The sequence below is a fragment of the Mandrillus leucophaeus genome, unplaced genomic scaffold (genome assembly GCF_000951045.1).
Source record: "Mandrillus leucophaeus isolate KB7577 unplaced genomic scaffold, Mleu.le_1.0 Scaffold81, whole genome shotgun sequence".
Lineage (NCBI taxonomy): Eukaryota > Metazoa > Chordata > Mammalia > Primates > Cercopithecidae > Mandrillus > Mandrillus leucophaeus.
The window spans coordinates 132,524-139,643 of NW_012108808.1; positions in this window are offsets into that span (position 1 = coordinate 132,524).

Here is a 7,120-nt window from a genome sequence, read left to right on the forward strand (position 1 = left end):
AGCTTTCTTTTGGGGATCTTGGGGCTCATAGCAGGTACAGAGGACTCCACATCCCGGGGTGGGTGAATGAATAATATGCATCTTGGCCACGGGGCACCTCAGAAAGCTGTGGTCTGCGTTGTGAAGGGGCTTGCGGGGCAGGGCTATACGGGTGGACATTTTGGGAAGATTGGAAATTTTGACCTCTGGGTACTCTATTGGAAAAATGTTCCTCTTTCCGCACCCCAGGAGTGGGTATAAACCTTGTTGAATCCAGTTCCAAGAGGCTTTATGGCCAGTAAGGAGCCCTAGAAGCTGCTGTTGGGCTTAGGGAGTGGAACTTAGGGTGAGTGAACTTCCTGGGATAAAAGAGGAGGCCTGGTCGAGGCTGGGGATGGCACTCCCCAGGAAAAGAACAGGGGCAGTCCCCTTGCCCCAGGAGTCTTGGGTACCCATCTGCTTTCCTGACTAGCTGCATTCTTGCTCTGGAAGGGCCTGTAGACTTGATTTCCTTGGTTGGCCTCTCCTTCCACCAAGATTGTCCTTCTTTGGTGTTAGATTGTCATTTTGGTGACACCTCAAATTACAGTCACACCAAGTGGGGCCAGACAGTCTACACTTGGTTGTTGACGGGCATGTGTCTGAGGAGACACACTTAGAGACAAGCCAGCGTGTTGCTCTGGTCACCTAAGAGCTCTGCAGTCCTGGGACTGTGAGTTGAGGGTTGTTGAGAGTGTGCAGAATCTGACGCTGCTGCTGCTGCCTGCGCTCTACATGGCACTGGTGGTCAACTGAGCAGTTCTAGGCTCTGCTGCTGACTCTGTGACTTTGGGCTGCTAACCTCATCAAGGCCAAGTTTCCTCCTCTTTAAACTGTGATATGAACAGTTTGTAAACTGTGTAGAGGTCAGATGTGGTGGCTCACTCCTATAATCCCAGCACTCTGGGAGGCCGAGGTGGGTGGATCACATGATGTCAGGAATTTGAGAACAGCCTGGCCAAAATATAGTGAAATCCCACCTCTACTAAAAATACAAAATTAGTCAGGCATGGTTGTGCATGCCTGTAATCCCAGCTACTTGGGAGGCTGAGGCAGGAGAATCACTTGAACCCAGGAGGCAGAGGTTGCAGTGAGCCAAGATCACGCCATTGCACTCCAGCCTGGGCAACAAGAGTGAAACTCTGTCTCGAAAAAAAAAAAGTGTGTAGAGCCTCACCAAGTGTTAGTACCCAGCAGGTGTTTTCTAAGGTATAACTATAGTTATTATTACTTCTGCCATGTAGCTTTGGCTCCTCAGGAGTCTTCTAAAGTCCCTGCCCCTCGTGTGACTTCTCTCACTGTACCTCAGTGCAGCCTCTACCCCTGACCCCAGGGCAGCCCTGGCTCCCTCCTGGCTCCCAGGGCCATGAACAATCCCAGCCCCTGCTAAGCCTCTCTCTCTGCTCCATGCCTGGAGTCTTGAGGCAGTGGACAGGTAACTGATGGAAAGACGTCTTGGCCAGGCTGAGTGTTTCCTTCTTAATCTCAGCGTCTTTAGGTACAGAGTTGGCAGCTTTAGATCCTGTGCTTCTAAGGAAGGAGAGCAAGGGGAGGGTGTGGATAGTGGGGACCAAGAAGTTCCTAGAGGCAGGCCAGCAGGTGCCCCTCATCCCCCAGATGAGGCAGGTGGAGATGGAGTGGAGAGATTTGGGAACAGGAGGGGCCCCGTCCAAATGGTGATGTCCTGTGTGCATCGTCCTGAATCCAGACTCTGTCCAGACTTCATCGGCAGAGACCAGCGAGTGGATAGCCTGGCTTGTTAGGGATGCCACAACTGATGTCCCAGCTGAGGATGTCCACCTGGGTTCAAATTTCAGCTCAAATCTTGGACAAGACACAGAGCCTCCATTTCAGTGTTCCCATCCATGAACAGGGTCACACAGCATGAAACCCATGGGGCATTAGGGAGCATTAATGAGCTGATGCATGAAGAGTGCTCACACACTGCCTTGGCTCAGCAATGGATGGTGTCTGTCTCTGCTGTCCGAGATCACATGGACCCAGTGTGAGTCCTTCCCCACAGAGAGGGTCTCCGTACACCCTGCAGTGCTGTCCACTTGATCACGTGGCCACAGGAGGTGACAGAAGGCCACGGTGTTATTTAGTGCAATGATACCTCCTGCAGTGGGAACAGGGTCAGGAGGGATTTTTGGGGAGCAGGGCCACTCACTGGCCTAGCCCGAGGTACCCACCTGCCCTGCAACTGTGGTCTCGTGGGATCCAGGTGCTCCCCTCTTAAGGGCCATGACAAGAAATGGGAGTGTCAAGTGGTGGGGGAGTGAATGGCTGACTGCCCCTGCTTCTCTTCTCCAGACAGACCTCTTCCTATATCCTTTCCCCCCGCTTGCATCTCTTCCCAATTTCACCACAGGGACCCCTTCCCAGCCTCACAGAGTGGGGTTACGGACTCTGCCTGCTACTTTTTTGTCTTACTATTGATTAATAAATAGTACTTACCAGTGACTGCTAATTGTTAATGTGTATCCATCCTTCCTTCCTTCCTTCCTTCCTTCCTTCCTTCCTTCCTTCCTCCCTCCCCCCACCTCTTTCTTTCTTTCCTTCCTTCTTTCTTTCTTTCTTGAGTTTTGCTCTTCTTGCCCTAGCTGGAGTGCAATGATGCAATCTCAGTTCACTGCAATCTCCGCCTCCCGGGTTCAAGCGATTCTCCAGCCTCAGCCTCCCAAGTAGCTGGGATTACAGGCACGCGCCACCATGCCTGGCTAATTTTTTGTATTTTTTGTAGAAATGGGGTTTCACCATGTTAGCCAGGCTGGTTTCAAACTCCTGACCTCTGGTGATCTGCCTACCTCGGCCTCCCAAAGTACTGGGATTACAGGCATAAGCCACTGTGCCCGGCCAATATGTTTCTTATTTGTAGAGTGGTTCATGACTATTTTCATGTCCAGAAGGAAAGTGACATAACTTGGTGTTAGAAGTATGGGATTTGAGTCCATGGCCCAGGTTCAAATCCAGCTCCATTTCTCAGTTTTCCTATTTTTAATGTAACATTTCCTGGGAGGCTATGCTAGTATGTCTATTTCAGCACTATTTTCTCTCCTAATGTGATGTAAACAAAGATTTTGTATTGTTTGTTTTTTGTTTTTTTTTAATTTACTGACATACCACTTGGTGGCTAAAGCATTTGTGTTTCATAACTCAAACAGTTATGCATACCTAAATATGACTTGTATAAACTGAATAATAAATGTTATGAAGAGTTCAAATACTACAAGTAAATCAAAAGCAAAAATATTTCTAATTATTTAGCATTTGGTAAAATCTTTTAACAATATTAGCTTTGAAAAAATGACTCCTGCCTCAGCCTCCCGAGTAGCTGGGATTACAGGCACGCACCACCAGGCCAAGCTAAGTTTTGTATTTTCAGTATAGACAAGGTTTCACTGGCCAGGATCTCAAACTCCTGACCTCAGGTGATCCACCTGCCTCGGCCTCCCAAAGTGCTGAGATTACAGGCATGAGCCACCGTGCCCAGCCAAAAACTTTTTTCTTGTTTATTTTCCCTACTGTAGCTACCTCTGAAGATTAACTTGCAATTTCACAGAAAATCAGGATGTTTTGTGTTAAGGTTGGGCACTGTGGTGCATGCCTGTAATTCCAGCACTGTGAGAGGCCAAGGAAGGTGAATCACTTGAACACAGGAGTTCGAGACCAGCCTAGGCAACATGGCAAAAGCCTGTCTCTACAAAAAAAAAAAAGAAAAAAGAAAAAAAAAATTGCCAGGCATGGTGGCACATTCCTGTGGTCCCAGCTACTTGGGAGGCAGAGGTGGGAGAATCACTTGAGCCTGGGAGGTCAAAGCTATAGTGTGGTAAGATCACACCACTGGCTGGGCGCGGTGGCTGAAGCCTGTAATCCCAGCACTTTGGGAGGCCGAGACGGGCGGATCACAAGGTCAAGAGATCGAGACCATCCTGGCTAACACAGTGAAACCCCGTCTCTACTAAAAAATGCAAAAAAACTAGCTGGGTGGGTTGGCGGGCGCCTGTAGTCCCAGCTACTCGGGAGGCTGAGGTAGGAGAATGGCGTGAACCCAGGAGGCGGAGCTTGCAGTGAGCTGAGATCCGGCCACTGCACCCCAGCCTGGGCGACAGAGCAAGACTCCGTCTCAAAAAAAAAAAAAAAAAAAAAAGATCACACCACTATACTGCAGCCTTGGGCGACAGAGTGAGACTCCCTCTCTCCCCCAAAGAAAAAGGAAAAAGTAAAAATGACGCTTTCTGTTAAGAAGCTCTTCCAGATGATGGGGTTGTAGAAGATAGATTTTATTCTCCATATTAGAATTTTTGGAGTTAGGTTTTTATAGTGTCTAAGCCCTTTAGGAAAAATTTTAAGATATTTTGTTTAATTAAAAAAGTAATTGCACTTGTTAGAAAGGAAGGAAAAAAAAAAAAGAAGGAAGGAGGAGGGAAGGGCTTCAATCCCTGCAAAGCTGTTTCGCAATGACTGTGAGATTAAGAATTATTTTGCTTATTTTAAATGAGAAAATAGAAACTTAGAAAACAAAAGTGGTCAGGCACAGTGGCTTATGCCTATATTCCCAGAAATTTAGGAGGCCAAGGTGAGAGGACTGCTTGAGGCCATGAGTTTAAAACCAGGTTAGTCAACATAGCGAGATGCCCCCGATCTCTACCAAAAAAAAAAAATTAGCCAGGCATGGTGGCCCATGCCTATAGTCTTAGTTGTCTGGGAGGGTAAGGCAGGAGGATGGTCTGGGTGTAGTTATTCAGGCTGCAGTGAGCTATGATTGTGCAACTGCACTCCAGCCTGGGCAAGAGAATGAGACCCTGTCTCTTAAAAAAATAAAAAATAAAAAGTCACCTAAAATCACACGTTAATATAATGGTAGACTTGGAATACCAATCCAAGTGGCTGCCAAGTTGTGGGCTTAAGCTCTAAGATGTAAGAGGGAGCTTTAAATTATTTATTAAAGTCACACATTTTGTAATGGAACAAAATATAGTCTTGCGACCTGCAACTAAAAAATTGGAGGCTATTTTCTGGGACACAGACTTATAACTTCTCTACGAGGTACATCAGCATAGTGATCATTATGGTTTAGCCAGAGACCTGTGTACTTCTCTGTCTATGACTCACACTTAATTCAACAAAGTTTGGATTCGATCCCTTTCAACTTTCCTTCCCTCCCTTTTAAGGAAACGTAAACATTATTGTTTTAACACTTTTTTCTTTTTTAAAAACCTTCTCTCTGTGTGTGTGTGTGTGTGTGTGTGTGTATATATATATATATATATTTTTTTTTATGAAATGAGGTTTCGAGATGTTCCCAGGCTGATCTCAAAACCCTCAGCTCAAGCGATCCTGCCACCTCGGCCTCCCAAAGTGCTGGGATTACAGGCATGAGCCATCTCACCTGGCAGCTTTAACCGCTTTTTAAAAAGAAAAAGTATCTACATAAAACAGCTCTTCTAGCCAGGCACGGTGTCTCACACCTGTAATCCCAGCACTTTGGGAGCCGACGTGGGCAGATCACGAGGTCAGGTGTTCGAGACCAGCCTGGCCAACATGGTAAAACCTCATCTCTACTAAAGATACAAAAAATTAGCCAGGCGAGGTGGCACACACCTGTAATCCCAGCTACTCAGGAGGCTGAGGCAGGAGAATTGCCTGAACCCGGGAGGCAGAGGTTGCAGTGAGCCAAGATCACACCATTGCACTCCAGCCTGGGCGACAGGGTGAGACTCTGTCTCAATTAAAAACACACACACACACACATACACACACACACAGCTCTTCCTTTTCCTTTTGTTTAGCACCATATTTAAGCAGAATATTTCAATCTATTCTAAAAATAATTGCATCAAAAAAGCTTGATTTTTTTCTTTCAAAAATTACTTTCAAATAGAAAATACATTTTGATACTTTAAAAAATGCTCAAAACGATACAGAGCAAAATGGTACACAAATATCCTCCCTCTGTAATCTTACTTCCGCCCTCAGAGAGAAACAGAAAAATTTTTTAGAATTTATAAACAATTGGTATGTATTTATGTTAACAAAATATATTTTATGTGTATTTTACACTACGTTTACCACACCAGTCACTGTTCAATGTGCTTTCACTCATGAAAATTCATTTAGTAATCAACAAATCTAAGAAGTAAGTTGAACTATTTTTGCCCCATCCCTTCTTTTTTTTAACTAGATGAGAAAGGCAGAAAAAGATAACCTGCTAAGGTCACACAAGGTAGAAGATGACAGAGCATGGATTTGAACTCCTGGAAGCCTGGTTTAAAGTTAAGCCTTCACCACCACTCTTTATTTTCTTCCTCTAACCTGCACAAGTACACAGACACACATATGTGTATGCACACATATATACACAAACGTACATATTTCAGACTACCTGTAAAAAGTCTGTCATATGTCCTTCCAGAACTTTACATATATATATGGACAGAAAGAGGAAGAGTAATCTGCTAAATCCAGATTGAACAGACACAGAGCAAGGCTACAAAGCATCTTAGAATGTAACAGGCATGAAAAATATTCCTTGGCTGAAAAACTAGATAATTGATAAACTTGGAACAGTCTCAGTGAAGAAGTATGGGTGAAAGCCAGATTGCTTCTGACCTCTTTTTGTAGGGAAGAACATAATTCTTAAGAGCAATTGGTCCAGAAGAATAATTAAATGAATCACATTGCTTCAGGTTAATTAGCATCTAGCAGGTGGGCCCCATCCTGTTAAATTACACTGTACCCTATGAGGTGTGGTCAGCCTTGCAGGAGGATTCAGTGCCATATTGATGGGGTTCTCATCTTTTTTTTTTTTTTTTGAGACAAAGTCTTGCTCTGTCACCCAGGCTGGAGTGCAGATGGTGCCATCTTGGCCGGGCGCAGAGGCTCACGCCTGTAATCCCAGCACTTTGGGAGGCCAAGGCGGGTGGATCACAAGGTCAGGAGTTCAAGACCAGCCTGGCCAACACGGTAAAACCTCCATCTCTACTGAAAAAAAAAAAAAAAAAAACCTGGGCATGGTGGCATATGCCTGTAATCCCAGCTGCTCAGGAGGCTGTGAGGCAGGAGAACCGTTTGAACCCGGGAGGCAGAGGTTGCAGTGAGC